The 7,973-nt window shown below is 44.3% G+C and overlaps 1 long non-coding RNA gene across 1 annotated transcript; it reads right to left on the bottom strand.

Annotated features, from left to right (window-relative positions):
- Positions 1 to 270: 270 nt before the first annotated feature.
- Positions 271 to 3,180, bottom strand: LOC135419485 (uncharacterized). Its single transcript, XR_010433020.1, has 3 exons — positions 3,082 to 3,180; positions 1,493 to 1,644; positions 271 to 354 (listed from the first exon to the last, which is right to left on the bottom strand). It is a non-coding gene; the product is annotated as an uncharacterized LOC135419485 (long non-coding RNA).
- Between the last annotated feature and the right edge of the window lie 4,793 nt (positions 3,181 to 7,973).

Below are 7,973 nucleotides of genomic sequence, written 5' to 3'. Positions count from 1 at the left end.
GTGAGGGAAGCCAGGAGTTAATCACCTCTACCTTCCCCATCAGGTTTAACAGTCACTAGTGGGAAAAGCCTGGGTTTCAGCTCTGTTTGAGAGGTGGGGATCAGTAAATACCATTATTCTCAGTCTTTCTGAGGCACAGCCAACTTTCTGGAATGCTGTATCTCAGTCCAAATAAAACCTGCATGTTTCTCATTGGTCTGGCCATGTTTCTTGAGACTGTTTCACTGATTGATACAGGAGATATAAACAAAAATTGAAATAACACATGCCTGGTAATATAAACAAAACACTTTCATCAGAGAGAGAAGATTGCAAAATCAGCAGCTTTCAGGGCTCAAATGCAGCCATCCAGTCCTGAAACCAAGAAAACAAATAAATAAACAAACAGAAATAAAACCCTGACCTTAGTTGTGTGGATATAACCCTGTAAAAGCTAGAATCCAGCTTTTCCCTCCCAGCCTCCACACTAATTCCCTTGGCCTCAGTGGCATAAAATGCTCAATAGCCCAGCCTGGTCGCCCCCTCTCCTCCTTGTCCACACCAGCAGCCAGGAGGTCAAATCTGTCACTTTTCCTCTGCAGAGGAGACCCAGAGGTTCACCCTGCCAGTCCTGGGTGGACTGATTCCTCCCAGTTGTTACTCAACTTCCAGAAAAGGTGTCTGGAGCAGCAGTCACTCACCTCCTGACCTGGATAGAGCAGTCAGCAATAATCACATATTGCTGGTGATGAGCTTTCCCTCAGTAGCACATATAACCTTCATGGGTGGGTAATGGATACTGGGGAGCTGAGAGGCTTGACATAATTTGTTGAGCCACAGAGGTGTAATTAAAATGAGTTTCATGCAGTTGTTTTGTAATTTGTCGCATTCGAAAAATCACCCCTAGTGATGCTTAATATTTATGTAGGACTCCATGTTAGTCATAGGATCATTAAGGTTGGAAAAGATGTCTAAGATCATTGAGTCCAATCATCTACTCAAACTCTGCCAAGTCCACCACTAAACCATGTCCTTAAGGGCTGCATCTACACATTTTTGAACACTTCCAGGGACAGTGATTCCATCACTTTCCTAGGCAGCCTGTTCCAATGCTTGACAAAAGGCATCTGTTCCACTAAGGTAAAAAGCCAGGCAAGATGCCTGGTGGGTGCATCCCCTGAGGGCATCCCCAGTGCATTCCTGGGTGCACTCCCCACATGTATCCTCACTGTATCCCAAGTCCATTCCTGGATTCATCCCCTGGATTCACAGCTGGATTTATCTGCATGGCCATTCAAGAGCACAAGGTGCTGCCTCCCAGCAATCCTTAGACTTCCCAAGATCCTGAAAGATTGTGCCTCCCATTTCTGGAAGCATTTCCATGGGAGGTACAGACAGAAGAGCTGAAGGAGCCCCCGAGCTGTGCTCCGTGGGGAAAAGGGTGCAGGATCAAGCCCATGCACACTTTCTCTGTGGTATATTGAAAATCATCCTTGTGCCCTCACTCACAGACCTGGCAGCCCATTTCCCGAGCAGAAGCTCCTGCCATGGCCAGGTGGGAATTCTCCCCAGAGTGTTTGTTACTCTCTTTAAATATCTCAGTCTTCAAATTCCGTTTTTCGAGCCTCAGACAAAAATATGACAGCTACCCCACAAATCAGCCATCTAAAAGAAAAAAAAAAGAAAAGTCACATTTAATTACTCCTGAAGGGGAACTTATACATGAGGAACACTTATTAGTGCAATATATTTTTTCTTTTGTAGCTGTGAGCTGATCTCTAATAGCACCAGAGAAGTACCAGCGTAACCTTGGAGTGTGTTTCATTATCATTCAGATGGAAACTGCTGTCTTATGACTGCAGTTTTAAAATACAGTACATTTTTATAATTTCTAAGTAGGCAATCAAGTGGACATAACACATGAAATTATATCCAGTCCTGGCACCAAACCCTGCCCTTCACTTGTCCATGCTGTTCCATGGATATTAAGGGTTTGGTACAGCTGGGGGCTGGATTTTGACCCCAGGGTGATCCTGCAGTCCTCTATTCTGACAGTAGCAATGCAAACACATAGGCATTTATGGATTTTACTAATTTTAATTTTAAAGTCACTCAGGCACTGGGGCAGCCTCTCTCTCTTGCCTCCCTTTCTCATCATGAAAGCAGCAGGGCATGGGCAGCAAGTGGCTCCTGGCTGGAGAAAACGTGACCCATGGGCTGGTCCTCACGATGGCTGAGGCTCTGCGAGCTTCAAATGCTGCTGTGTGCTGTCAGCACTGACCTGAGGGGACCAATGTCTTCGGCTGTTTTCCTCCCCTCAGGCAGCTCTCTGGACCTGCAAATCCATCTCCTTAGCTAATTAACAGATGGCAAAGGCAAAACTAATCAATCATTTCCCAGTGGGGCTGCTGGTAGCCAGTCAGTTCAGCAATCAGAGAGGGTTCTGCCCTGGCCCCACTGCCCCATCATTCCCAGGCAGGCACCTGAGCATCTCACTTCATCTCAGGCTTCAATTCAGACTCAGAACAAAGGAGGACGAGTGTTTAGCTTGGAGGACACACAATCTATAGAAGTTCAGTGTTTTCTGGCCTACATTAGAAAGCTGTTGAAAAAGATGCTGTATTTCAAGAGAGGACAGTAAAAGAGAATGGGAACATCAGGGTGACATTGGAAGACAACAAATATTGGAGAGGACAAATGTCTCCTTTCTACTGATGATAAAATTAATATATTTCCATTGCTATTTAGTATATAGGTAGGGAAAAGCAGAAAGATGGGAAAATTCTCCTTGATTTTAGCTCTACTAGACACAATGAAGTAACATTACAAAATGTGATGTCTCACACAGGTGGCCTGCTGTGTTGATTTTGAACTAGATTTGTCACCAGAACTGGAGGCATGCAGACAACTCCAAGACTTTCTCGTGGCTCCTAAGTGCCCAGAGGCAGCCTGGGCTTGTCTCTGTTGGCCATTTGAGGTGATTATCCAGGAGCAGTTGGCATCTGAGATGCTGAGAGGCCCCCGTGTCAGTGAGTGTAGACAGCTCACCGCCCTGTCTAAGTACTGGGAGCACCGTGGTGCTACAAGAACAACCTGCAGTACCTGAGTCAACTTGCTCCCAAACCTGGTCAGAATCCCAAGTGTTAGGGCCACTCACTATAAATGAAGAGCAGCCAGCACAGAGATGCTGGCATTCCTTGCTATTGCAGAAATGAGTGCACTGGTGATCTGCTGTGAGGCATTTGAATCATAGAATCATAGAACATCCTGAGTTGGAAGGGACACACAAGGATCTTTGAGTCCAACTCCTGGCCTGTCCTGCACAGGACAACATCAAAAACCCCACCATTCTCCAAGGGAGCTCATGAACATCTGCAAATACACTGAGTTTTTCTTTAGAGACTTTTTTTGCCTCCTACCTGTAGGATGTACTTGACACAAATGACTGTGTTTCTGGGTATCTTGCAATTTTTAATGTATTTATTTTTATAACACATCTGGGAGATGATATTTGCCCATGACCTGCAGAGGAAACTGAGTCACAGAGAGATAGCATCAGATCTTAAGGAAGGCTTTTGGGGAGACGATGCAATTTCTGGGTGTTGGCACTCTCACATAAACCCCATAAGGCTCCTAAAAAGTCCACGTGATATCCCACAAGGTGCATCTGCACTAGTAGGTCCTTGTGCCTCTCTTAATAGGAGCTGAAGTGGGGTGAAAACATGACTTGCTGGATGGGACACCTCCTCTCCACTGCATCCCTGGCACTCTGCCCTCCCTCCCTCCCCTTCCATCTGCCAAATATTTCCATGAGCTGTTGTCGGCACTGCAAGTGGATTAGGTTACCCAGACCCAAAAGAGAGCTTCTTTGTGGCAGAAAAATGCCTCCATTTGTTAGTTAAACCTCAGAAGTTTTCCCCTGGCAGAGGTTCAAATATGTGCCACTTGAGCAATGGTTTCGCTGCTGTCTTCCAGGTTTTCCAGGTCTTTAAGCCCAGCCATGTTGCTTGCTTCAGGTTTCCCCTTGGTATTTCCCAACATCTCTGACCGATTTTTGGAGACCACCACCCTCTGAAAGCCATGTTTTCAACCCAGGAATCCATCAAGTGCTGCCCCAGATGTGCCAGCCTGACCTTTTCAAGACGTAAATAAGAATAAAAGAGAATAAAGGTGGCTTCTTTTTTTTTTTGCTCTTCTTTGCATGTTAACTTTGTTTCTGACTTGCTCCTGCCTTCCTCACAGCATTGCTGCCTGAGATACAGCCCTGCCAAAAGCCTCTGGGGGCAGCAGGTGCTACCATGTGCTGAGGCTGGCCAGAGCAAACGGGGTGATAGACAGTCTGAGACACTCTCCCTCCCTAAGGAAGGGGATTTAGTGCAGCTCGAGACTGTCTGCCAAAGCCACATTTAACACAGGGAGCTGATTGCAACACTCACATTGCTCACTGAAGTTTTATAAATATAACCAGCCCAGGCACAGTCTCTCCTGACACTGAACAAAGAAATGCAAAGAGAGACCCTGATATACTGTCCCACTAAATTGTTTGATGTTTTCATCTCCAACGATGCTCCCTTAGCATACAGGTGATGGTGTCCAGCACACCATGGTGGGTGGTTATAGCTGCAAGAAGGAGGCTTTCCCTAGGTTTTGCAGGATTTTCTTGCTTGTCTTCTGCATTGATTGATTGGTTGGTTGATCCTGAAGTTTGATCCTGGGCTGAGTTCAGGAGACAGGATCAAGATTCCCTGTCCCACACCACATCTGTGTCTATGGGGCAGAAAACTTGGGCTGTCCTAGCACATACCCCAGAAGGCAACACTCAAAGACTCCTTCCTTTAATACCTACTGATCAGACAGTAATGCTAATCAAGGGAAGCTCTTTTCCCTTACTAATGAGCTGATGCTATGACATTGAAGCGTCTGATGCAGCAGTGATCATATAGTGGTGAAGGTCTGGGACCCTGTGGAGGGTCTGCCCCAGGTTTGGCCTGTACCAAGCAGAAGCAGGGTCTAGGCTCTTAAAAAAGTGCAGATATTTTCCCCTGCAAAAGTCAGGATTTGCTAGCAGCTGCTCACAGGCACACCTCTGGAGTATCCCAAGGTTTGGGATATTGTGGGATAAACGAGAACATTTAGAAAAAAAGGAGAGGAAGTGCCATGCAACCAGACAAAACTTCTTGCTCGAATACATGTATGTACCTGTTCTTAATGGCTAATGGAGAAAGACACCTAATGGTTTCCAGAGCTCAGTAGCCAGATAAAAACAGAGTGCAGAGGTGGTGGAGTGACAATATCTGTTAATGAAAAACCAGGATATACAGCTTGGGCTGTCGGGCACTTGGCCCAGCACTCGGCCAGAGCAAATCAGCTGAGCTGTGCTGGAATCAGCGATGTTCAATTCTCTTCCCTGTCAAATGCCATAAATTAAAAACAGAATAAAAAGCTTTTAAGGGATGTGCTCACTGACAGTTTAATGTAAGTGGCTGTGGGATCGTTTTCTACAGGTAGGTTTATATGGGGAAAGAAATTACAACTCGCTTCATAGCAGGTATTTTACTGCTATTGCAGAGTTTCCTGACATGCTTATTCGTAAGGAGCGATTTTCCAAACAAGCGTCATGTGGAAGCTGTTGGGACAATGGGTCACTGTGACCATCCACCTCTGTGAGAGGTGTCCTAACCTTTGCACCTGCACCAGGCTGAGATGGGGCAAGTACAGCTGAAAGGTCAGCAGGGCTTCTCTTTTTCTCCTCTCTCCAGTGGTGGAGCAGCCTCTGCTGAGGGACACACCAGGTGACATCCCCAGCCACCAGCCATGCCTTCACTGTCACCCTCCCTGTCTCCTGTTTGGCTCAGCTGACACAGAGCCCCAGCAGTGCCCTCATCCAGATGTGTTCCAGTACACAAATGCACTGTCCATCTTAAATTTTCATTGCTTCAAAAGCTTAAGCTGAAGATGGGATGAGTCAGACTTCGGTCAACTGAATATTTGCTTTTAGATCTTTGGTTTGTGTGGGTTATGTCTGGGGGGGGAAAGGGGAAGAACAACTTCATGACAACCCAGAATGATTTTTTCTTCAATTTTTCAATTTTAACAATATGCAAAAATCACATGGATAAAATTTCTGAATAATATTATTGCATCTTCTTGGCTGTTGATACCCAGGTCACCAGGACAAACCACTTATGATCTGTGAGGCCATGGTGAAGTAATTTGTGGTTGCTCTGTGGAACCTATTCTTTTCATTGTACTTTCATTCAGAATATAGATTATAGACTATCACCCTTTTTCCCACTTTCCTGCTGCATTTTTTTTTAATTATAGTCAGCTTCATGGCTAAGTTGAACAACTCTCTGGACCAAAGTTTCAGAAATTCTAAGGTAGTGCCAAATTAAATATTAATGTACCTGGATTTATAACAAAGGTGACACCACTCATAATGTTATTATTACTATCTAAGAAATTTCATTAGTAGTATGGACTTGGCTCGGTGCTGATGAATGCCAGTGGAAACCCTTCTACTGAGTTCAGTGGGCTTTGTATCAAATCAGATTTGCATATGAAGATATACATCAGCTAGATAGAATCTAGGATAGAAAAAGGTCAGCTTCTTTGGAAGGGAAAGGTTAAGAGAGTACATCCTTCCTTTTATGCCTTTGTACGCATAATTTTTTAAAACCCTGCCATAAGTAATCTTCTTTACTGCAGATTTGACCATTTCTTTTCTGCCGGGAAAACACTTTTTTAAAAATTAGCATTAAGAAAGAATACTAAGGAATATTTGTTTGAAATGAGATACTAGGAATAATAAGAGTTTGGGCTTGTCAATACTCCTGAGCTGTTTTCCAGTAGGTAAGTGCTGTAAGTGCAAAATCAAAAGATTTCCAAAAATGCACCAGAGGGAATTCACTTTGCATGGAAGAATCAAACAAGCCACCTTCCTTGGCATCTTCAGTAACTGCCTATGTCACTGAAATTTTTAGTGACTGGCCTTTCTGTGCAGTGAGGCTTCACCCAGATTTGCATTTGCAATGCTTTGGCTTTCTTCTCTTTAAGACTTTTGATTTTAAAAAATTGTTCTGACTGGTTTGTTGCTATCACTGTAAATTGTGAAGCCTCTCCTTAAACATCTACTGCAATCTGGATTTTATTCCCATTAGTATAATGGAAATAGTGGTGTAAGTATGTATTTGCAAGGAAACGAGTATGGAAAAAGCTCGGCTGCTGCACAGAGATGCCTGGGTGTTGGTGACATTTGTGCTGCTGCCATAGTAGTCGTGTTGTTAGAGAATGCTGCTAGTTAACCCTGTGCCTTTTTTCCCTGCAGTTTTGGTTATGTTGTTCTGAACCAAGTTTTCCTTTAGACTAAGCCCGTTTTTCCCATTTCTCGCTTCTCCTCCCCTGGAATGCACCTCTCATCCTTTGTTTACATGCGTGCTCACGTGCACGCTCACCCAGGATGATAACTGCTGATGCAATTATTACTGTTCTAGCTTTCAGCAACACCTTAACTCTTCTGAACGGGATAATCAATACTCTCTGCCTGTCTGGGGATGGCAATGGCTGACTGTGCCTCTCTGTAACATCAGATGAATAGTTAAACACCAGTGTGTTTTCATCTGGTGCAGCCCATGGCTTCAGCTGCCAGCAGCTCTCAGCTCCTCGCTCACGTGTGTGTGAATTTTCCACAAGCCTGTGCTGTACAATGACCATTCAAGGCAGAGATTCCTTTGTTTCTTTTGTGTATCCTTAGACAAATGCTATCCATGTTTGTTATGCATTAATCATTTTTATGGTCATCTCCGTGTGTTCTTTCTATAAATAACATTCTCAAATCTCTCTCCTATCTTTTTTACCGCAGCTAATTCTTTAAGTTGGGTGTCTCCACCAGAGGTGTAGCCTAAATGAACACAGATAAAAATCATAACATAATCTTGGTTCTGCTGCAAATCCAGCCTTCCAAATATCTTCTCATTCCATCTCTATAAATACTG

The sequence above is a fragment of the Pseudopipra pipra genome, chromosome 10, assembly GCF_036250125.1.
Source record: "Pseudopipra pipra isolate bDixPip1 chromosome 10, bDixPip1.hap1, whole genome shotgun sequence".
NCBI classification, from domain to species: Eukaryota; Metazoa; Chordata; class Aves; order Passeriformes; family Pipridae; genus Pseudopipra; species Pseudopipra pipra.
The sequence above is the reverse complement of the archived record's forward strand: the minus strand, read 5'-3'. Positions and strand labels throughout refer to the sequence as shown.